Here is a 25,584-nt window from a genome sequence, read left to right as displayed (position 1 = left end):
TGCTTGCTGAAATGCTCAAATAAATTGAAATTCACTCTACCTTACCCACGATGTGTTGGGAACGATTTCTACCAGAACTAATTTATAACAAACTGGTGCCGTGACTCCGATAGTGGTAGCTTGGCTGGATCCCTCCCAGGGGAGGCGCACCCCGCTGATTCTGCGGTCCCTGTCTGGAGGTCCCCAAGCCAACGCACCCCTACCGACGAACCTAAAGTTCCAGCGTGTCCTGGTTCCAGTTAGGACAGAGTTAATTTTCCCTCATAGTAGCTGGTAGGGTGCTGTGTTTTGGATTAGGATGAGAAGAGCGCTGATAACATGCTGATGTTTTAATTGTTGCAGAGCAGTGTTTACACCAGGCCAAGGACTTTTCGGCTTCTCGCTCTGTCCTGCCAGCGAGCAGGCTGGGGGTGCAGCAGGAGCTGGGAGGGGACAGACCCAGGACAGCTGACCCAAACTGGCCAAAGGGGTATTCCATACCATCTGACGTCATGCTAAACAATATATAGGGGTGGCTGGCCGGGGTGGGGGGGCCGGCTGCTCGGGGATAGGCTGGGCATCGGTCAGCGGGTGGTGAGCAATTCCATTGTGCATCACTTGTTTTCTTACACATTATTATTGTTAATACTATTATCATTATCACTATTATTATTATTGTTATTATTATATTCCTGTCTTAATAAACTGTCTTTATCTCAACTCACCGGCTTCACTTTCCCGTTTCTCTCCCCCATCCCAGAGAGGGAGGGGGGAGGGTGAGCGAACGGCTGTGTGGTGTTTAGCTGTCAGCCGGGTTAAACCACAACAGTCCTTTTTGGCGCCCAACGTGGGGCACGAAGGGTTGAGATATCGACAAATCTGACCAGAGTGTGTTAAACTAAAATTGGTATAAGTATTGGACCTGCTTAATAGTTGCTAGTCACGATGTTGATTGCCTTAATCTCCAGTCTGCTGTACCTGTATTCCAAATTGAGTTTTATGGTGCGTTACTTTCTGTATGTGCTCCCTGTTGCACTGTTTATCCTTTCCGGGCCCTGGTTTAAGATTGTTATGGTACTGTGCGGTGTAACAATGGCTTATGAAATGATGAAATATCTGGTCACGACTTTAACCTGGTATTTGTACTCAGCACTGACGTCGACTCTATACTTTGGAAACCATATCTCGGAAACTATTAGCAATTACACCTATTGCCTGTTTTCGTTAGGGAGCCAATCTGTGAAGGGGACAGGGGAAGACATGTTTCCCTACCTGTTCACTCTCCCTTTCTCCTTCACCACCACCCTCTTATCCCCCGAGCTAGTTACGGTGGTTCTCCGAGATGTTGAATATCCTTGGGATACTCAGACCAGCCTGCTCTTGTTGTTATGTCTCCTGAATGCGCTTCAGGTTTTGTGGAGGGTTAAACAACTACTTAGGAATCTCATCCGGAGAGCTGTCTTGAGGCGGGATAGTTGCGAGTGGCAGGGAGTGTGGGAGGATATGGGCAGGTTTCTAGAGCAGTGGTCACCTCCAGTGTTTTGGACATTCACCCCTGAACAACTGCAAAATCCTAAAAAGCTGGCAGAATGCTTGAAAAAAAGGTGTCATGACTCTGGCAGTTCCAAAGTGACACAAATCACTGTAGCGTGCTGGGGTCTGGCTTGTGCCTATCGAGCTGCAACTGATGCTACTAGCAACCTAGCTCCAGCTCCTGCAGCCGCTCCAGCTCCTGCAGCCACTCCAGCTCCAGCTCCTGCAGCCACTCCAGCTGCAGCTCCTGCAGACGCTCCAGCTCCTGCAGCCACTCCAGCTGCAGCTCCTGCAGCCGTTCCAGTTCCAGCTCCTGCAGCCGCTCCAGCTCCTGCAGCCGCTCCAGCTCCTGCAGCCGCTCCAGCTCCAGCTCCAGCAGCCGCTCCAGCTCCAGCTCCTGCAGCCGTTCCAGTTCCAGCTCCTGCAGCCGTTCCAGTTCCAGCTCCTGCAGCCGCTCCAGCTCCTGAAGCCGCTCCAGCTCCTGCAGCCGCTCCAGCTCCTGCAGCCACTCCAGCTCCAGCTCCTGCAGCCGTTCCAGTTCCAGCTCCTGCAGCCGCTCCAGCTCCTGCAGCCGCTCCAGCTCTAGCTCCTGCAGCCGTTCCAGCTCCAGCTCCTGCATCCGCTCCAGCTCCTGCAGCCGCTCCAGCTCCTGCAGCCGCTCCAGCTCCAGCTCCCGCAGCCACTCCAGCCCCTGCAGCCGCTCCAGCTCCTGCAGCTGCTCCCACTCCTGTGTCTGGGTCAGAGAAACGAGCTGTAGCAGTGCAAGTTGACCCCGCAGAGGGTATTCCAACCCCTGTGGCAGACCCTGTGTCTGGGTTAGAGAAACGAGCTGTAGCAGTGCAAGTTGCCCCTGTAGACAAGGTGAAAAAATGGTATAGAGGCTCAGGTCGTTTACAACGCAAACAGTCTTCTGCTAAGTCTGGGCATAGTGAAGACGAGGCTGGGCCATCAAAGGTGCAGGAGACTGAAGATGAGGATGGGGATGTCGAAAAATCAACAGTAACTACCCGGACTCTATACCAGCGTGAGCTACGAGATGTGCGAAAAGATTTTGGTCGCTGTATAGGTGAGCAGCTTGTCACCTGGCTGCTCCGGTGCTGGGACACGGGAGCCAATTATGTGGAATTAGAGGGCAAGGAAGCCAGGCGGCTGGGATCCCTTGCTAGGGACGCATGCATTGACAAAGCAATTGGAGATGGAGCACGATCTTGCAGCCTCTGGAGGCGTCTCCTGTCAGCTGTGCAGGAAAGGTATCCCTTCAAGGAAGAACTTGTATGTCTACCAGGCAAATGGACCACCATGGAGAAGGGAATTCAGTACCTGAGGGAATTGGCCGTACGGGAAGTAATTTATAAGGACCTAGACGACGCACAAACATCCGCAGATCCAGATGCAGTCCAGTGTACACCACCCATGTGGCGGAAGTTTGTACGGAGTGCACCATCATCATATGCCAGCTCATTGGCAATACTAGCCTGGAAAGAGGAGGAGAATCCCCCAGTGAATGAAGTGGCTAAATTACTCCGGCAGTACGAAGGAAATCTCTCCTCTTCCCTACAGGCCTGTGTCTCGGCTGTGGAGAAACTCTCTGAAGAGGTCCACCAACTTAAAGAGAGATTATCTTCCCCTCCACCTGAACGAACCAGTGTCTCAGCTATTAGGGGTAAACGTTCATCTATGCAAGGAAGACAATATGGTGGGCACACACACCGCGCCACTCTGTGGTTTTACCTACGTGACCATGGAGAGGACATGAGAAAATGGGATGGAAAATCTACTGCGACCCTAGAGGCACGGGTACGTGAATTGCAAAGGAAAACAAGTGGGAAAAAGGAGTTCTCTGAAAAGTTTGCTGCTCCAACTTCCAGCAGGCAGTCCTTTAGACACAGAAACGAAGATTCTGACCAGGACTAGAGGGGCCCTGCCTCCAGCCAGGGGGAGGAAAGGGACAATCGAGTTTATTGGACTGTGTGGATTCGATGGCCTGGCACGTCAGACGCACAGAAGTATAAGGCTTTGGTAGACACCGGTGCACAATGTACTCTAATGCCATCAAGCTATAAAGGGCCAGAGCCCATCTGTATTTATGGTGTGACGGGGGGATCCCAGCAGTTAACTGTATTGGAGGCTGAAGTGAGTCTAACCGGTAATGAGTGGCAAAAGCACCGTATTGTGACTGGCCCAGATGCTCCGTGCATCCTTGGCATAGACTATCTTAGAAGAGGATATTTCAAGGACCCAAAAGGGTTCCGCTGGGCTTTTGGCATAGCTGCCTTGGAGACAGAGGACATTAAACAGTTGTCTACCTTGCCTGGTCTCTCAGAGGACCCTTCTGTTGTGGGGTTGCTGAGGGTTGAAGAACAGCAAGTGCCGATCGCTACCACAACTGTGCACCGGCGGCAATATCGCACCAACCGAGACTCCCTGAGTCCCATCCATAAGCTAATTCATCAACTGGAGAGCCAAGGAGTGATCAGCAAGACTCATTCACCTTTTAATAGTCCCATATGGCCAGTGCGAAAGTCTAATGGTGAGTGGAGACTAACAGTGGACTATCGTGGCCTGAACGAAGTCACGCCACCACTGAGTGCTGCAGTGCCGGACATGCTGGAACTCCAGTATGAACTGGAATCAAAGGCAGCCAAGTGGTATGCCACAATTGATATCGCTAATGCATTTTTCTCCATCCCTCTAGCAGCACAGTGCAGGCCACAATTTGCTTTCACTTGGAGGGGAGTCCAATATACTTGGAATCGGCTGCCCCAGGGGTGGAAACACAGCCCTACCATTTGCCATGGACTGATCCAGTCTGCGCTGGAGCAGGGCGAAGCTCCTGAACACCTGCAGTACATCGATGACATCATTGTGTGGGGTGACACTGCAGAAGAAGTTTTTGAGAAAGGGAAGAAAATAGTCCAAATCCTTCTGAAGGCCGGTTTTGCCATAAAACAGAATAAAGTTAAAGGACCTGCAGGAGAGATCCAGTTTTTAGGAATAAAATGTCAAGATGGACGTCGTCAAATCCCAATGGATGTGATCAACAAAATAACAGCTATGTCTCCACCAACTAGCAAAAAAGAAACACAAACTTTCCTAGGTGTCGTGGGGTTTTGGAGAATGCATATTCCAAATTACAGTCTGATTGTAAACCCGCTCTACCAAGTAACCCATAAGAAGATTGCTTTTGAATGGGGCCCTGAGCAACGACAAGCCTTTGAACAAATTAAGCAGGAAACAGTTCATGCAGTAGCCCTCGGGCCAGTCCGAACAGGACCAGATGTAAAGAATGTGCTCTACACCGCAGCCGGGGAGAATGGTCCCACCTGGAGCCTCTGGCAGAAAGAACCTGGGGAAACTCGAGGTCGACCCCTGGGGTTTTGGAGTCGGGGATACAGAGGATCTGAGGCCCGCTATACTCCAACCGAAAAGGAGATATTGGCAGCATGTGAAGGAGTTCGATCTGCTTCGGAAGTGGTTGGTACTGAAGCGCAGCTCCTCCTGGCACCCCGACTGCCGGTACTAGGCTGGATGTTCAAAGGAAGGGTCCCCTCTACACATCATGCAACTGATGCTACATGGAGCAAGTGGGTTGCACTGATTACTCAGCGGGCTCGAATAGGAAACCCCAGTCGCCCAGGAATCCTGGAAGTGATTGTGGACTGGCCAGAAGGCAAATACTTTGGGATATCACCAGAGGAGGAGGTGGTCCGTGCTGAAGAAGCCCCACTGTACAACAAGCTACCGGTAAATGAGAAGAAATATGCCTTGTTCACTGACGGGTCCTGTCGTATTGTGGGAAAGCATCGGAGATGGAAAGCTGCTGTATGGAGTCCTACACGACGAGTTGCAGAAGCTGCTGAGGGAGAAGGTGAATCGAGTCAGTTTGCAGAAGTGAAAGCCATTCAGCTGGCTTTAGATATTGCTGAACGAGAAAAGTGGCCAGTTCTCTATCTCTATACTGATTCATGGATGGTAGCAAATGCCCTGTGGGGGTGGTTACAGCAATGGAAGCAGAACAACTGGCAGCGCAGGGGCAAGCCCATCTGGGCTGCGGCATTGTGGCAAGATATTGCTGCCCGGGTAGAGAACCTGGTTGTAAAGGTACGCCATGTAGATGCTCATGTGCCCAAGAATCGGGCTACTGAAGAACATCAAAACAACCAGCAGGTGGATCAGGCTGCTAAGATTGAAGTGGCTCAGGTGGACCTGGACTGGCAACATAAAGGTGAATTATTTATAGCCCGATGGGCCCATGACACCTCAGGCCATCAAGGTAGAGATGCAACCTACAGATGGGCTCGTGATCGAGGGGTGGACCTGACCATGGACACTATAGCACATGTTATTCATGATTGTGAAACATGTGCTGCAATCAAGCAAGCCAAACGGTCAAAACCTCTTTGGTATGGAGGACGATGGCTGAAATATAAATATGGAGAGGCCTGGCCGATTGATTACATCACACTCCCTCAAACCCGCAACGGCAAGCGCCACATACTTACAATGGTGGAAGCAACCACTGGATGGCTGGAAACATATCCTGTGCCCCATGCCACCGCCCGGAACACTATCCTGGGCCTTGAAAAGCAAGTCCTATGGCGACATGGCACCCCAGAGAGAATTGAGTCAGACAACGGGACTCATTTCCGAAACAACCTTATAGACACTTGGGCCAAAGAACATGGTATTGAGTGGGTGTATCACATCCCCTATCATGCACCAGCCTCTGGAAAAGTTGGACGATACAATGGACTGTTGAAGACTACACTGAAAGCAATGGGTGCTGGGACATTTAAAAAATTGGGATACACATTTGGCAAAGGCCACCTGGTTAGTCAATACTAGGGGATCTGCCAACCGAGCTGGACCTGCCCAATCAAACCTGTTACGCACTGTAGAAGGGGATAAAGTTCCTGTAGTGCACGTAAGAAACATGCTGGGTAAAACAGTCTGGGCTACTCCTGCCTCAGGAAAAGGCAAACCCATTCGTGGAATTGCTTTTGCTCAGGGACCTGGATGCACTTGGTGGGTAATGCAAAAGAATGGGGAGGTCCGGTGTGTACCTCAAGGGGATTTGATACTGGGTGAGAATAGCCCATGAGTTGAATTGTAGTATGTTAATTATTATATAATACTGTATGTCATCACTACCATGATTGCTATATATCATAGATGAAAATGGTGATTAATTAGAATGTATTGGAAAGAGTGTAACCTGAGCATGACATAAATGGTATGGAATAAGGGGTGGATATCTGTCCTGGTTCCAGTTAGGACAGAGTTAATTTTCCCTCATAGTAGCTGGTAGGGTGCTATGTTCTGGATTAGGATGAGAAGAGCGCTGATAACATGCTGATGTTTTAATTGTTGCAGAGCAGTGTTTACACCAGGCCAAGGACTTTTTGGCTTCTCGCTCTGTCCTGCCAGCGAGCAGGCTGGGGGTGCAGTAGGAGCTGGGAGGGGACAGACCCAGGACAGCTGACCCAAACTGGCCAAAGGGGTATTCCATACCATCTGACGTCATGCTAAACAATATATAGGGGTGGCTGGCCGGGGTGGGGGGGCCGGCTGCTCGGGGATAGGCTGGGCATCGGTCAGCGGGTGGTGAGCAATTGCGTTGTGCATCACTTGTTTTCTTACACATTATTATTATTAATACTATTATCATTATCACTATTATTATTATTGTTGTTATTATTATATTCCTGTCTTAATAAACTGTCTTTATCTCAACTCACCGGCTTCACTTTCCCGTTTCTCTTCCCCATCCCAGAGAGGGAGGGGGGAGGGTGAGCGAACGGCTGTGTGGTGTTTAGCTGCCAGCCGGGTTAAACCACAACAGTGTGCTCACTGCTCCACCAAAAATAACAGCTCCTTAAATTTTAGAAACAAGTTTTCCTTTGGGATATGTCTCAAATGTGCCCTCTCAATGCGCTGAGCGACACCTACAGGATATTGTGAGTCCGATACAATATTCAAAGGTACTGTTGGCCAGCACTTAAAAGCCATTATAATAGCATGTAATTCAACTATCTGTGGGGAACCTTGGATCCGCTCAACCTGGTGTTGCCACTTTCCACCTTCTTCCCAAGTTACTACAGCTTTGCCTGTTTTTCCGGACCCATCTGTAAAGACCGTCCGCCCATCCACTGGTTGCCGTTGGCACAACGGCCGCTCTTCAGTTTTTATATTATTATAAAAGGAGAACATTTTATGAGGTGGATGGTGGGTATCAACCTTTCCGTCGAATCTCGTCAACGCTATTTGGAGCTCTAAACTATTCTGCAAGCACCAGGTGAAATAGTCTTTTACTACGGGAATTATGATCAGATTGGGGTCTTCTCCCGCTAATTCAACTATTCTCTCATGTCCTTTCTTTATTAGGGCGGCGAACATTTCCACTTGCGTTGCAATAGTTTTTGAGGGTTGATGGGGTAAAAAGACCCATTCCAGGACCACTAAGGGGTCCTTACGGGAGGGGTCCCATTGCCCAATAATAGCCACTGGTTGTTGTTCTTGATTGCAAATATGTAATTGAAGGGGGAGGTTCTCACTATGACGATGGCATTGCTGTGCTGAGATTCTTTCATTAACCATTTGCAATGCTTTATGAGCCTCCTCAGTCCACTGCCTTAGGGCATTAATATCAGTGTCTCCGTTTAATAACTCAAAGAGAGGCACCAATATCGAATCGTCTATCCCACACTGTACGCTAATCCAGTTTATATTCCCTAGTAATTTCTGTACATCGTTCAGTGTCTTAATATCTGCATTAATGGATATCTGCTGTGGTTGAATGGTCTGCTGTAAAATCTTCCACCCCAGATACTTCCAAGGTGCTTGGGTCTGTACCTTTTCAGGCGCAATTTGGAGTCCTGCTGTCTGTAACGCTTGTTTTAAGGCAGGCAGTGCCTCTTGGACCTTATCACTAGATGGTCCAGCTAGTAGGCTATCGTCCATGTAGTGGTATATGTATATCTCCGGGAAGCATTGGTGTACTGGTTGGATTGCTTTTGCAACATAGGTGTGGCACATGGTTGGGGAGTTTTTCATGCCCTGTGGTAGTACGGTCCAATGATATCTGTCCATAGTCTCCTTCCTATTGATCTTTGGTACTGAGAAGGCAAAACGAGGAGCGTCGTCAGGATGCAAAGGAATTGTGAAAAAACAGTCTTTCAAGTCCATAACAACGATGTCCGAATTACGGGGTATCATTGTAGGTGAGGGTAATCCTGGCTGCAAGGAGCCCATGTCCTCGATCACTGCGTTGATTCGTCGCAAATCATGCAGTAATCTCCATTTCCCGCTCTTCTTCTTGATGACAAACACTGGTGAATTCCATGGGCTGTTTGTTGGAACAATGTGTCCTTGTTGGAGTTGTTCTTCAATCAACTCCTGCAATGCCACGACCTTATCTCTTGTAAGTGGCCATGGATCCACCCATACCGGTGATTCCCTTTTCCATGTGAGACGGAGTGTTGGTCGCTCATCAATGGCCGCTACCGAAAATTTTCGGGGGAGGAGATGGTGAATTTACATTGTCCCATCACATCTCGCCCCATCAGGCTGATGGGGATATTAGCAATGTAAGGGCGTACTGTGCACGTAGTACCTTCTTGGGTTTTTATAGTAAGCATCGTGGCACTCTGAAAGGTGCTTGACATTCCTCCCACTCCAACCAATCTGCCTGAGGGAGTTGTCATGGGCCAAGCAGAGGGCCAGTCTTTAATGGCAATGACGGTAACATCCGCTCCAGTGTCCACCAGCATCTTGCATTGACTGGAGGGTGGGTGCTCAGAGTTATTCCAAAGGGTAACAGTAAGCGTTGGCCAATTCTGGGCTATGCTGGCGGCCCAAAACACCTCGGGGAACCCGGTTGACCTGAATCCCGCTGCTCCCCTGATAGCATCCACAGCCTTTGGTCCTACTGCTCGGAAAAGAATCAATTGAGCAATTCTAGTTCCCTTTGGTATTGACAATGGTGGAGACAGTGTCCAAGCCGTAGCTTGGATTTGTCCATTATAGTCGGCATCAATTATCCCCAGCAAAACAAACAATCCGGTCAAAGTTGTACTTGATCGTCCTAGCAGCAATGCACTACAGCCATTCCCAATTGGTCCTTTGACGTTCAATGGAATTTTATGAACGTGAGTACCCCACAAAGTGGCGTCTGTTACTGTGGAGACATCCACTCCGGCACTCCCTCTGGTTCTTGCTGAAAGGGTGTCCACAGTGGTAACCGTGGCAGCAGGTGGCGCTGGACCCTGCGTTAGCATTACATTTGGAGCCCTCCCTTGGGGGAGGTTCCTCCTTTGACCGGGAGGCGGGGGTGCTTGTGTCGTCGCGCGGCCCCGCCCCGCGCTCCTCTTCCCGTTTCCCGGCCGCGGCGGCAAAGGCTGCCCTTCCGCGTTGTATTTTGAGCGGCATTGGCTCGCCCAGTGGCGTCCCCTCCCACATCTGGGACACAAAGTGGGCGGAACTGCCGGCGAGTCGCCCCCCCGCCCCTGCCAGGGGCACGCGGAGACTATGTGGCTCGGGTCTCCCCACCGATAGCATTTTTTCTGACCCTTGGGGTCCTGACTGATGGTTAGTGCTGTTGCAAAAGCGGACGCCAGCGATTCGGTATGGTGTTCGCTAGAACCCACTCGGTTACACGCCTCTATCATCTGAACTATTGTTGCATTCACGGGCAGAGCCTGTAGCACCTTTTTACAGTCGATATTTGCGTTTTCTACCGCTAGCCTTTGTAGCAAGGCGTCTTTTGCTTCCTGATTGTCAATCTGCTTATCTGATGCATCAATCTGATGCATCGCGAAGCCGATTAATAAACTGCATGTATGGTTCAGACACCCCTTGCTGGACCTTTGTAAAGGACAGCGCGGGCTTTCCGGTCTCTGGAATTCTTAACATTGCCTGGAGGGCTAGGGTCGCAGTCAGCCGGAGGATGCCTGGATCTAGATGCGCCTGAAGGCACGGATCCGCCATCGGGTCTGTACCCATCAGTTGAGGTATACCGGCTCTGAAAAGCGGATCCCCCGGCTGCCTTTCTAAATTTTGGAGCACTGCATGTTCGCACAAATCTCTCCATTTCTGTTCCCATAATAATTTTTGTGTCGGAGTTAATATCATCGTCGCCATTTGTCGTATGTCAAAGGGGGTTAAAAGCTGTCCCGTCATGACATTCTCCAGCAGGGACTGCGTAAACAGGGCCGATAACCCATAAGTGGTCACTGTCTTACGCAGTTCTTTAATAAGGTCCCACTGGAAGGGGTTCCAGTCATTTTGCCCGCGATCCCAAACTTGGACTGGAAAAACGAGCCCTACGGCTCCCCCCTCCTTTATTGCTTCTCTCTGAAGTTGTTTCCAACGATCTCGATCTCGGGGGATCAAAAGGATCCCCCGCGGGCGGCGCCGCTGACCTTGTGGGCTGCGGCAGCGGCGGCGCTGACGGCCACTGAGACATTGTCTCCGCCTCTGTTCCCAAGTCTGTCAGGTTTACTTTCTGCGGCGGTAAGCAGTCACTGCTTTTTTTTTTTTTTCACCCACCTGCGTAGCCTGAGCGGCCGCTGTCGGTTCCCTTTTTTCCGCTTGCCACGATTTCAATGTGTCAGTCATTAAGTGCCAGGTCGTCACCACCTCAACCGCTGTTGTATCTCCCCGCGAAACAGCGTCCCATACAATTGTCCCTACGTTCTCCCAAGTTTTTACATCAAACGCCACCGAAGCTGTTGCCAGGGCCCCGTTCTTTCGTAAGAACTTTAGCAATCGTTTCACTTTATGCGGGTCATATTTCACTCCTCTTTTTACCAGGAGTTGATTCAATACCTTAGCTATCACCTCCTCCTCGGCCGATAGATTAGCTCCCATAGTTAATGCCACAGCCGCTCGCTCACCTGCTTCTTGAGGTGATGTCCCGGGATTAAAGGCACGGTCCCGCCGTCAGCTTGAGTCATTCGTCTGGGGTCCCTTCAGACGCTTCCCTCAGCGTTGCTCTCTTCCTGATCACGTCGGGGTCACCATTTGAAGGGATGAAAGACACGGACTTCTGATGGCTCTTGAACAGAAGGCCTTTACTGCCCTTTTTTATCCACTAAATACTTTCCCCGTAACCTCATGCGCTGTCCATGCGCCCGAATCGGTCATGCAATTGGTTAGAGACCCTCAGGCACGCGCCTCAAGCCAGCCAGCAACTGGCCACTGCCCAAAGCTCATCTTTAACACTGTAGCCAAGTTAATTTATCTCGACCTTGCTCACGTTTTTGTTTCTACCGCTTATTTCCTCATCATCTCTAATTCAGGGACATGTGAAACAGCGCAAAGCCACCTGCGAATTCCTTTCCCACAGACCTCTGGGGTTCTGGAGCCGGGGCTATCGAGGATCAGAAGCCAATTACACCCCAACTGAAAAGGAGATATTAACAGCATATGAGGGGATTCGAGCCGCTTCAGAAGTTGTTGGTACAGAAGCACAACTCCTCTTGGCCCCACGGCTACCTGTGTTACGTTGGATGTTCAAAGGGAAAATCCCCACTACACACCATGCAACCGACGCTACGTGGAGTAAGTGGGTAGCGTTAATTACACAGCGGGCTCGAATGGGGAAACCCAACCGCCCAGGAATCCTGGAAGAGATCATGAACTGGCTGGAGGGCAGGGATTTCGGAGTACCGACAGAAGAGAGAACCCGTGCTGAAGAGGCGCCACCATACAATGAGTTACCAGAAGACAGAAAGCAGTATGTGTTGTTCACTGACGGATCCTGCCCTGTGGTAGGGAGCCATCGGAAATGGAAAGCTGCTGTGTGGAGTCCCACACAACAAGCTGTGGAGGCCATGGAAGGGGAAGGTGAGTCGAGTCAGTATGCAGAAGTGAAAGCCATACAACTGGCCCTAGAAATTGCCGAAAGAGAAAAATGGCCAGTACTGTATCTCTACACTGACTCATGGATGGTGGCAAATGCTCTGTGGGGGTGGCTGCAGCAATGGAAACAGAGCAACTGGCAGCGCAGAGGTAAACCTATCCAGGCTGTTACCCTGTGGCAAGATATTGGTGTCCGGGAAGAAAACCTGGCTGTAAAGGTATATCATGTAGAAGATCACATGCCTAAGAATCGTGCCACCGAAGAACATCAGAACAACGAAGAGGTGGATCGAGCTTCAAAAACTGAAGTGGCTCAGGTGGACCTGGACTGGGGACGTAAGGGTGAGCTGTTTGTAGCTCAATGGGCCCATGAAACATCAGGACATCTAGGGAGGGATGCCACATACAGATGGGCTCGTGATCGAGGGGTGGACCTGACCATTGAGGCCATCACACAGGTTACCCTTGAGTGTGAGACCTGTGCTGCAATCAAACAAGACATGAGGGTAAAGTGTCCCTGGAATAGGGGGAGATGGCTTGGATTTCGATATGGTGAGGCCTGGCAGATTGACTACATTGGACCACTCCCACAAACCCGCCAAGGCAAACGTTACATACCATGGTAGAAGCAACTACTGGGTGGCTGGAAACATATCCAGTAAACCATGCCACGGCCCGAAACACTATCTTGGGCCTGGAAAGACAAGTACTGTGGTGACATGGTACACCGGAGAGAATTGAGTCCAGCAATGGGAGTCATTTCCGAAACAATTTGGTCACCTCCTGGGCCAAGAGGCATGGTATTGAGTGGGTGTATCACACCCCTTATCACCCACAAGCCTCTGGGAAGGTTGAGAGGTACAATGGACTGTTAAAGACTATGTTACGAGCCTTGGGTGCTGGGACATGGAAAGAATGGGACATAAATCTACCAGAGGCCACTTGGCTAGTTAACAACAGAGGGTCTGACAGCCATCCTGTTCCTGCTGAAACAAAACCCCTACACACTGTGGGAGGAGCTAAAGTCCCCATAGTGCATGTAGAGAAGTGGATGGGGAAGACAGCGTGGGTTGCTCCTGTCTTGGGAAAAGGCAAACCCACTCATGGGATTGTCTTCGCCCAAGGACCTTGGTTCACGTGGTGGGTGATGCAAAGGGATGGGGATATCAGGTGTGTGCCTCAAGGAGATTGAACCTTGGGAGAAAAGTAATCTGTAATCTAAATTATGTGTTGTAAGAAGACACTGCAAAACCAATGACAGCTCAGCTTTGTAAGGAACCAGGCAAGTGCAGCAATGACTGTTACCTTGGACTTCCGGAGGGCAGACTTTGATCTGTTCAAGACACTAGTAGGGTGGGTCACTTGGGAGTCAGTCCTGAAGGGCAGAGGGGTCCAGGAAGGCTGGATGCTCCTCAAGAAGGAAGTCTTAAAGGCGCAGGAGTAAGTTGTCTCCGTGTGCCGTAAGATGAGCTGGCGTGGAAGAAGTCCGATGTGGCTGAACAGGAACTTTTGCTGAGTTTCCAGGAGAAAAAGAGTTATTGTCCATTGGAAGAAGGGACAGACAACTCGGGGAAAGTACAAGGAAGTTGCCAGCATATGCAGGGAAAAAATCAGGGAGGCTAAAGCCCAGCATGTGCTCAACCCGGCCACTATGGTAAAAGATAACAAAGCATGTTTTTACAAATATATTAACGGCAAGAGGAGGGCCAAGGGGAATCTCCGTCCTTTACTGGACGCAGGGGGGAAAATGACTGCTGAGGATAAGGAAAAGGCTGAGATCCTCAATGTCTTCTTTACATCTGTCATTAATAGTCAGACCAGTTATCCTTGGGGTACTCAGCCTCCTGACCTGGAAGTCTGGGACAGGGAGCAGAAGAAACCTCCCACAGTTCAGGTGGAAACAGTTAGAGACCTGCTGCTCCACCTGGACTGTCACAAGTCCATGGGACCAGATGGGATCCACTCGAGGGTGCTGAGGGAGTTGGTGGATATGATTGCTGAGCCTCTTTCCATCATCTGTCAGTGGTCATGGCCATCCAGAGAGGTTCTGGATGACTGGAGACTTGCTAATGTGATGCCCATCTATAAGAAGGGTCGTAAGGAGGAACTGGGGAACTACAGGCCTGTCAGCCTGACCTCAGTGCCAGGAAAGGTGACAGAACAGGTCATCTTGAATGCAATCACACAGCATGTGCAAGACAACCAGGGGATCAGGCTCGCTCAGCATGGGTTCATGAAAGGCAAGTCCTGCCTGACCAACCTCATCTCCTTCTATGACCGGGTGACCCTTCTGGTGGATGAGGGAAAGGCTGTTGACGTAGTCTACCTAGACTTCAGCAAAGCCTTTGACATGATCTCCCACAGTAGTCTCCTGGAGAACCTGGCAGCCCGTGGCTTGGACAGGTGCACTCTTTGCTGGGTGAAAAACTGCCTGGGTGTCTGGGCCCAGAGAGTGGTGAACGGAGTGAAATCCAGCTGGTGACTTGTCACGAGTGGTGTTCCCCAGGGGTCGGTGTTGGGGCCCATCCTCTTTAATGTCTTTATTGATGATCTGGACGAGGGAATTGAGCGCACCCTCAGTAAGTTTGCAGACGGCACCAAGTTGGGGGGAAGTGTCAATCTGCCGGAGGGTAGGAAGGCCCTGCAGAGGGACCTGGACAGGTTGGATCGATGGGCAGAGGCCAATGGGATGAGGTTCAACATGGATAAGTGCCGGGTCCTGCACTTTGGCCACAACAACCCCATGCAACGCTACAGGCTTGGGGCAGAGTGGCTGGAAAGCTGTGCAGAGGAAAAGGATCTGGGGGTGTTGGTCGATGTTTGCCTGAACATGAGACAGCAGTGTGTCCAGGTGGCCAAGAAGGCCAACGGCATCCTGGCTTGTATCAGGAATAGTGTAGCCAGCAGGACCAGGGAGGTGATTGTCCCCTTGTACTCTGTTCTGGTGAGGCTGCGCCTCGAGTACTGTGTTCAGTTTTGGGCTCCTCACTGCAAGAAAGACATCGAGGCCCTGGAGCTTGTCCAGAGAAGGGCTACGAAGCTGGTGAAAGGTCTGGAACACAAGTCTTATGAGGAACGGCTGAAGGACCTGGGGTTGTTTAGTCTGGAGACGAGGAGGCTCGGGGGAGACCTTATTGCTCTCTACAGCTACCTGAAAGGCAGTTGTGGGGAGCTGGGGGCTGGCCTCTTCTCACAGATAACCAGCGATAAGATTAGAGGGAATGGCCTCAAGTTGCGCCAGGGGAGGTTTAAGTTGAAAATTAGGAGAAATTTCTTCTCAGAAAGAGTAGTCAGACATTGGAACAGGTTGCCCAGGGAGGTGGTGGAGTCACTGTCCCTGGGGGTCTTTAAGGAAAGGTTGGACGTGGTACTTAGGGACATGGTCTAGTGGGTGTTATTGGTGGTAGCGGTATGGTTGGACCAGATGAGCTTGAAGGTCTTTTCCAACCTTAATGATTCTATGATTCTGTGATTTAGCTTACAACAGAAATTATAATATATATAAATATAGATACTACCTGTTTCAAGAGATTAAAGTCATATGACAAACTCACATGTAGATAAGCCTTTAATTTGGGTTTGCTTACATAGTTGATTTACCTTTGATTTTGTTAATATGTATCTAACTATTTAAAGCTAAAATATATGAATTATAGATAGTAAGCTACTACATTAATGCTCTTGTTAAGGAACAAATCATCCTAGTCTATTCTAATTTAATACTCTGAGCAATGTTAAAATTGAGATTTTATACATGAGCATTTGAAAAGTAAAAAGCTTTGTTTAGGTCAATACATATTATGTGCTAGCTACACACAACATTCATCAAAATGTACAATATTTTGGGTTATTAAATATGTGCGATGCAGTTAAGTCAATACCAAGATTATATTTTTGAAATGCTTAGTTCAATACATCATCTGATTTTCCCTTTTTGGCTCAGTGATGCTTCACATTTCAGCAACAGCTGGCCACAAAGATTCCCTTGAAGTACTCACAGGCTGTACATCTGTATTTAGGATAAATGGCAGGGTTTTGGTAGCAGAGAGTGCAGAACAGATCTGTCCATGCATAGGCCATGAACAGCCAGCTTAGCAACTGATGAAAGCAACCCACCACATGACAAAACTTCAACCTGAGGAGCACATGAGAACTCTGTACAAAAATTTGACAACAGGTGGTAGCAGCTAGGGGCAGGAGACATGAGGACACACATGAGGAGAAATGGGAATCATAGAATCATTAAGGTTAGAAAAGACCTCCAAGATCATCTGGTCCAACCATCCCCCTACCACCAATATTACCCACTAAACCATGTCCCTAAGTACCACATCCAACCTTTTCTTAAACACCCCCAGGGACGGTGACTCCATCACCTCCCTGGGCAACCCATTCCAATTCTTAACTACTCTTTCTGAGAAGAAATTTCTCCTGATTTCCAACTTGAACTTCCCCTGGCGCAACTTGAGGGCATTCCCTCTTGTCCTATCGCTGGTTATCTGCGAGAAGAGGCCGACCCCAGCTCCCCACAACTTCCTTTCGGGTAGTTGTAGAGAACAATGAGGTCTTCCCTGAGCCTTCTCTTCTCCAGAGTAAACAACCCCAGTTCCCTCAGCTGCTCCAATAAGATCAATAAACTGCATATTTACTACCCTGGGACAACGGCCTGCCGTGTTTTTGACCAAATGCTGTCCTTTTGGTGAACTTTTCCCATTATAATATCATAATACCATAACACACCGCCATTCCAAAAGCTATCTGCTTCTAAGGTGTAACCATGCCTCACTGAGCTTGTGCTTTAAATTTTTCTAGTCTATACCTTCAAAAGCAAAGCTAGAAAATTTCACACCAATTGTAACAAAGGCATATATGACTAGAATCACTCAAGCTCAAGATAAAAAATGGTATAAATTAGCTTAAGGGAGAGCGGATGTTAGGGAAGATACCATCACGTAAGGGAAGATAGCTTCTGACTTCTGGGAACAGTTGACCGGCTGAGCCTCTCTTCCCCTCCATTGGGATGCCTTTGGGTAAGATTTGAACACTTGGTTATGCCAAGTGCCTCCCCAGGAAACTTAGAAATCTCTATAGAGTTGCTTTATATCTTTTAACGCATTTATAGCCAGATGGTGTTACTCATACTCTTAGCATTTGCACGTGTTTTGCAGACAGTGAATTTATCACCGGCAATCCAAAGAACCTGTGTACCTGTTGCTTTAATAAATTGCACTACTCATTAATCTAGCTGTGGTAGTTCTCATTGAACGTGACCAAATTCTTTAAATGTGGCCGTGGTAGTTCATGGAATGCGACTAGACTGAGGGTGTATTACATTGTTTATACATCTGTAACTGTGATAGTTCACTACACTGAACTAATTCTTTCTCCTTTTTTGTTTAAAGGATCCTACAACCTTTTATGAAAGGTTAAATGTGACTGTTCTGAGCTGAACCTAGCACAAGTAATGCATAATTAAGTTGTACCCGTTCTTGGTCTGGTCTAATGATCTTCCTCCCAATAGGATTGTTTTGCTGAAAAAAAATCTGTCCTCTCTACATCAAATTAAGCAGAAGCTTTAGTCATCCCTAAATAGTGTAATAGCTAGTAAAAGCTATCTTTCTCTATGCATGTGCATAAGGAAGAATTTTGACATATAATGTATTTTGAGAGCAATGATGACAATGGATTTTGGATTTCACAGCTGTTGCATCTCAGTTTCTCTATTAAATGTATTCTTTAAAAATAGAAGGCCAATTTTTAAGCTAACAACCTTACAAACTTGACCATCTATAGCAAAGTTGATTTCTTATCTATTCTTTTCCACACACACCCTTCCCTCTTTCTGAATCCCTACAGCACAGAGATCAGATTATATATTGTGACACACCTATCCTGCTATAATTGTTTCAGACAATACCATCAGAGACAGCTATGCAAGACCATGTCTGAGTGACATGCAGTGGTCATCTGCTGGCATAACTGTCAGAGAACAGAACGTGTGCTCTATCTTCCATGCAAATTTTCCCAATATATAACTTTGCCATAGCCTTTTCAAGACTGTTTTCCCTGACAGGAACAGTGAAGCTTATAAAATTGTTCTGTGACATAAGTCCTTAGCTAAGCATGCAACCCTGCAAAAATGTACAGCTCAGAACAGTCACACTCAACCTTTCATAAAAGGTTGTAGAATCCTTTAAACAAAAAAAAGGAGAAAGTTAATAGTCTTAAGACTTTTTTAAAAATCTATTATCAAAATATTAAGGAAAAAAAGCCTTGCTAGTGAGGATGTACTCAAACCCTTCTTTGCTGAGGGAGCAAGTTGATCAACAGCTGTAAAAGGCATCATCTCAGAGAAACTGAAAGAGCACGTCCTTGTCAGTGTTGGCTACTCTGTAAGGGTGTTGTGGTTTAAACCATCTGGCAGCTAAGCACCACACAGCTTTTTGCTCACCCTCCCCCCCAGCTGGCTGGGGGAGAGAATTGGAAAAAAAGTGAAAGCATGTGGGTTGAGATAGAGACAGTTTATTAGGACAGAAAAGAAAGGAAAATAATGATAATAATGATCATAGTGCAAATAATAATAATGTGTACAAAACAAGCGATGCACAATGCAATTGCTCACCACCTGCTGACCAATGCCCAGCCTATCCCCGAGCAGCCGGTCCCCCCCCCCCCCAGCCAGCCCCCCCCATATTAACTGTTCAGCATGATGTCACATGGTATGGAATATCCTTTTGGCCAGTTTGGGTCAGCTGTCCTGGGTCTGTCCCCTCACAGCTCCTGATGCACCCCCAGCCTGCTCACTGGCAGGACAGTGTGAGAAGCTGAAAAGCCCTCGGCTTAGTGTAAGCGCTGCTCTGCAACAATTAAAACATCAGCGTGATATCAACATTATTCTCATCCTAAATCCAAAATAGAGCACCCTACCAGCTACTAGGAGGAAAATTAACTCTCTCCTAGCCAAAACTATTTATGTCATGCTCAGGTCCTTCACTTTCCAATACATTCCAATTAATCACCACTTTTCATATATGTATATAAAATGTCCACTGAGTTTGTTTAGTCTGTGACTGACTTTGGACTCCATCTGTCACAACAATCTTTCAGGGCAGAAGAGACGGTGTGCTGTTGCGTTAAAGGTTAAAGTAACTGGGAGTGATGCCCAATTTGTTGTTATAAGTCCGTTCATGTTCAGTGTATAATATAGATAAGGTTATATATATAATAATATATAATATATAATATTATATATATGGCCCGGGGTAGCAAATACGCAGCTTATCAGTTTCGAAGTACCTTCAAGTTCCCGTTTTATCACAGAGCCTGGCCACGGTGTCTCCACTCTGCTTCACCCTCCATACAGTTCCTCTTAGAGTCAGCACAAGTTCTCCCAGTGTGGTCAACATCTAAGGTTGGAGGCCTAGGGAACTTGTATGGAATGCAGTTAAACTTCACCCTGGAAGCTTCTTCAGTGCCGCACCTTTTCTTTAAAATGTGAATATAAGTTTAATTTCTAAGTCACCTCTGGCAATTCACTCACTCGCTGTCCCTGCGGTAGAATGGGGGAGGGAATTGAAAAGAAATCTCTGCCCTCTGGCCAGTCCATGATCACTTCCAGGATTCTTGGGTGACATTTCTTTTTCAGTATGAGAAGCTGAGAAGTCCTTGACTCTGTGTAAGCACTGCTCAGCAACAACTAAAACATCTGTCTTTTATCACCTCTGTTTTTATCCTAAATCAAAAACATAGCACCATACCAGCTACTATGAAGAAAATTAACTTTATCCCAGCTAAAACCAGGACAATATCCATTCCTTCATTCCTTATTCCATACCTTTTACATCATGCTCAGGTCCCACACTATCTAATACATCCTCATTAACCACTACCCTTTGATTAATACACAGACATCGTTCCCTTAGTCTATGAGCCACCCCTGTGAAATGTCCATAAAATGTCCACTGAGTTCTTTTAGTCCATGACTTCAGTTCTATCTATTATGGTGGTCACTCAGGACAGGAAAGGCAGCAGTGTGTTGTGCGGAGTTATTGGACAGCGAAGCCAGTTTAGTTTGGGTCAATACTGCACTTGCACTGCTTCTTGTGAGGCTCATCCTTTGTCAGTTTGAGTGGTTCCTGCTATAGGATAACATGCAACTCAAATCATGGGTTAGAACAGTTTAAAGGCATATCCATTATAATCTCCACACCTTGACCTTTTGGAGCAGGTGCTAGGGTTTAACATTGCAATGAACTCCTCCCCTCACCCCTGCTCCAGCCTGGGTTTGTCCAGTGGCCACAGTCCTTTGGAGGTATATCTGCTCTGGTATGCCCTTATCAGTGAGCCACAGTCCCTTCAAAAGTCTACCTAGTGTGTCATAGACTTATCCATGGTCACAGATTCTTTGGGTTGTACATGCTCCCACGTGGTCTCATCCACAGGTCACAGTCCCTCTGACTCAAGTTCAGTCTGGAGTTCCAGTCTGTCTAGAGCAGCAGCACCAGAACAGCAGCAATGCTCTAGCCATCTGCCAGCCGAGGCACATGGCCATGCTGTTATCAAAATGCTCTAAGGCACAGCAAAGTAAGATGATAAGGAGTACAGTAAATGTCAGAAGCAAAAGTAGCCCCTAACAAACACTGCGCTCTAATATACTGTAAGGCAAGCAAGAATCATGGCAAGCACCATGGCAAGCATGGGAGCATGCCAATTAGCAGCTAAACAGCTATAAAATCTGTAAATTCGGTCTAGCACACTCCACACTCCAATCAAATCTGTTGTTATCTCCAACCCTTCAAGCTCCATGTTGGGCACGAAAAAGGACTGCTGTGGGTTAACCCCGGCAAGCAGCTAAGCACCACACAGCCGCTCCCTGCCAAAAGTAGGATGGGGGACAGAATTGGAAAGATAAAAGTGTGAGAACTCGTGTTGAGATAAAGACAGTTTACTAGGCAAAGTAAAAGCTGCACACACAAGCAAAGCAAAACAAAAAATTAATTCGCTACTTCCCATTGGCAGGCAGATGTTCAGCCATTTCCAGGAAAGCAGGGCTCATCACAAATAATGTTTTTTTGGGAAGACAAATGCCGTCACGCTGAACAACCTCCCTTTTTCTTTCCCCCAGCTTTTATTGCTGAGCATGATGTCATATGGTATGGAATATCCCTTTGGTCAGTTGGTGTCAGCTGTCCTGGCTGTGTCCCCTGTGGAATAATTGCCTGAGGTGACTTGGGAAATTAAACTAATATTCTCATTTTAAAGAAAATGTACAGCACTGAAGAAGCCTTCAGGGTGGAGTGTAGCTGCACTACCTAAACGTTCACTAGGCCTCCAACCTTAGATGCTATCGCACTAGGGGAACCTGGTGTGCTGACTCTAAGGAACAGTACGGAGCATAGAGTGGAGTGGAGACACCGTGGCTAGGCTCTGCGACAAGATGGGGACTCGATTGTTCTTGTGCACACTGAGACCGATAAGCTGCACATTTGCTACCCTGAGCCAAAGACCTGTCATGTTTTTGAAAAAATGCGGTACTCTAGTGAACTTTGCTCGTTATAATATCATTATAATACCTAAACATACCCGACTTCTTGTGCAGCCCCAGCCTCCTTGCTGGCAGGGTGGTATGATACCATCGTGACTTCTGGGATCAGCTGACAGGATGAGTCTCTCTTCCCCCCCCATTGGGACACCTCTCTTTAACCCTCTAAAAAAGGGTAGAGCTAGCACTGCGCATTAATATCTCAGAAATCAACTCAAAATGTACCACCTTTTTTGAGAACTGCCTACACTGGCTGGTTAGCATGGTTACATGGACGTTCTCTGAAACAATCTTGGCGCATGCCACGAGGTGCAACTGGGTTATTGGGAACAGGATTAGTTATATTAAATAGCATTGATGCCGAGGTCCTAATGAGTAGAATAACTGCTACTACAGACGACCTAAGGAAATTGGAACGACCAATCAGATCATCCTTATTGGCCTTAGGAGCAAGTCAATGGCTTCTATCAGACATTTTACCCCATTGGGAACAAATTGAAGAAAATGATCATCAATTAATTGTAAATGCCCTTGGAAAAACCCAAGGTAATACTTCCCTTGCCTTGAGCTGCATCCAAGCACAGTTATGGATACAGTCTGTACCAGCAGCTATTATTAGAGAGGGAGGAGGAGGAATCTTACCCACTGAAATTCAAAAATTGATTTGGGATAATGCTTCAGAATTTGAAAAGGAGTTTCAAGCATGGTGGCAATTAGTCAACTTTAAAATTATTGCCTTTATACTTACCATAAGCAATGCCAAAGTATACAACGTATATCCAACCATTGCATTAGGACTTAATCATAATGGAACTATACTTTATCCTAAGGAGCATAAAGTATGGCCCCATCAACAGGTAGGAAAGTGGCAAACAATTGATGTAAATGCATGTATTGTGCATGAACAAAAAGGCTTCATTTGTGAAAGTAACATGCTCAAAGCCCAAGACATTTGTCTTGACACTGAACAAAACATTTGCCACTTTGAGATACACCCTAATGAAACCCTTGAAACTGTACTTGTATATATTGGGAAAGGCTGTGTTTGCATGAGAACCCATTGTGATTCCATAGCCATAGATAATACTATTGTAAATACAAGTGATTCACTCCAATATTTGTGTTTGTAACTTTATACCAGAATTCTAGGACTCAGCTCCTGTCACCTCTTACCAACTTATTACATCCAATTATACTCTACTTCACAACCTGCTGCCTACTCCTATTGGAATGAACCTTACACTGGTGAAGAAATTACTGTTACGTGAAGATTTGAAGCAGTTGATGAAACAAGTTCGAGAAAATGGACAAAAGACTCTGATTACTGTCCATCATGATATAGAAGAAATACATCGAGTGATGGAAAGGGTAAAGAAGGATGAAAACCACTGCTGGTGGGACACTTTGGATGATCGCCGACTGCCACAGGAATCTCCAACAAGATGCTTCACCCTGTTGTTGTTTTGTTAATACTCACTATATTATGTTTTATACTAACAATTACTTTGTATGTTAAACTTTGGATTATGATGAAACGTTTAGTATCCCTACACGATGTAAATATACTCAATAATCCTCATCACAAGAACATAAGTTATACACCCAATACATTCCAAATGTCGTGAAGCTTGAGTGACTACAGTCACGGGGTGGATTATGTGATATAACTGCCTGAGGTGACTTGGGAAATTAAACTCATATTCACATTTTAGAGAAAATGTACAGCACTGAAGATGCTTTCAGAGTGGAGTGTAGCTGCATTACCTGAGCGGTCCCTAGGCTTCCAACCTTAGATGCTATCGCACTAGGGGAACCTGGTGTGTTGACTCTAAGGAACAGTACAGAGTGTAGAGTGGAGTGGAGACACCACGGTTAGGCTCTGTGACAAGATGGGGACTCGATTGTTCTTGTGCACACTGAGACCGATAAGCTGCACATTTGCTACCCTGAGCCAAAGACCTGTCATGTTTTTGGAAAAATGCTGTACTCTAGTGAACTTTTGCTCATTATAATATCATTATAATACCAAAACACACCTCCATCCCAAAAGCTATCCGCCTCCAAGGTGCGACCACCCCTCACTGAACACCCGCTCTGAATTTCTCGGAGCCTATACCTTTAAATGAAAGCGAGAAAACTTTGCACCAATCATATCCAAGATATGCATGACTAGAGTCACTGAAGCTCCACCTAAAAGATAGAAAATGATATAAATTGGCTTAAGAGAGAGGGGATGTTAGGGAAGATATCATTGTGACTTCTGGGATCGGATCAGTTGATGGGATGAGTTTCTCTCCCCCCCCCCCCCCCCCCCCCCTCATTGGGATGCCATGGGGTAAGAGTTGAACACTTTGCTATACCAGGTGTCTCTGCAGAAACTTAGAAATCTCTAGAGTCTTTTTGCCTTTTAACGCATTAATAGCCAGGCTGTGTACCTGTGTACTTTTGGCATGCTAGCTTGCTTTTGCAGACAGTGAATTTATCACCGGCAATCCAAAGAACCTGTGTACCTGTTGCTTTAATAAATTGCACTAGATTGCATTGTTCCTAGCCATGATAGTTCTCACTGAATGCGACCAAACTCTTAAAGTGTGGCCGATGTAGTTCATGGAATGTGAGTAGAGTGAGGGTGTGCTACATTATTTGTGAATCCATGATCGTGATAGTTCAGTACCCTGAACCTGACCAGACTCATAACGGCTAATTGGCTACACCTCTTAATGCGACATCCCCTCCCGACTTCTTGTGCAGCCCCAGCCTCCTTGCTGGCAGAGCGGTATGAGAAACAGAAAAGTCCTTGGCTTAGTGCAAGCACTGCTCAGCAATAACTAAAACATGGGTATGTTGTCACCACTCTTTTCTTCCTAAATCCAAAATGCAGCATCATATGAGTCTGTTGAAAGAAAATTAACTCTGTCCCAGCCAAAACTATGACAGAGTGATGAGAAAGATTAGATGTACTTTGAATATATATTTTAAAAATATAGTAATTCCCCGAGCAATTGCAAGGATATTTTTTAGTGCTTTTATCACTATTATCTGGATTTAACCATCTACTTCGGACTTGATGGCAACTTTTTTGAGCTGTGTTATTTTTAGCACAATGATTAAGCACAGTATTCTAATATTATTGTAAAATATAGCTGTCCTGGTTCCAGTTAGGACAGAGTTAAGTAGCTCATAGTAGCTGGTAGGGTGCTATGTTTTGGATTAGGATGAGAAGAGCGCTGATAACATGCTGATGTTTTAATTGTTGCAGAGCAGTGTTTACACCAGGCCAAGGACTTTTCGGCTTCTTGCTCTGTCCTGCCAGCGAGCAGGCTGGGGGTGCAGCAGGAGCTGGGAGGGGACAGACCCAGGACAGCTGACCCAAACTGGCCAAAGGGGTATTCCATACCATCTGACGTCATGCTAAACAATATATAGGGGTGGCTGGCCGGGGTGGGGGGGCCGGCTGCTCGGGAATAGGCTGGGCATCGGTCAGCGGGTGGTGAGCAATTGCATTGTGCATCACTTGTTTTCTTACACATTATTATTGTTAATACTATTACCATTATCACTATTATTATTATTATTGTTATTATTATTTTCCTGTCTTAATAAACTGTCTTTATCTCAACTCACAGGCTTCACTTTCCCGTTTCTCTCCCCCCATCCCAGAGAGGGAGGGG

Source organism: Anser brachyrhynchus, assembly GCF_964034855.1.
Source record: "Anser brachyrhynchus genome assembly, chromosome: W".
NCBI lineage: Eukaryota > Metazoa > Chordata > Aves > Anseriformes > Anatidae > Anser > Anser brachyrhynchus.
Note: the sequence above shows the minus strand (reverse complement) of the source record.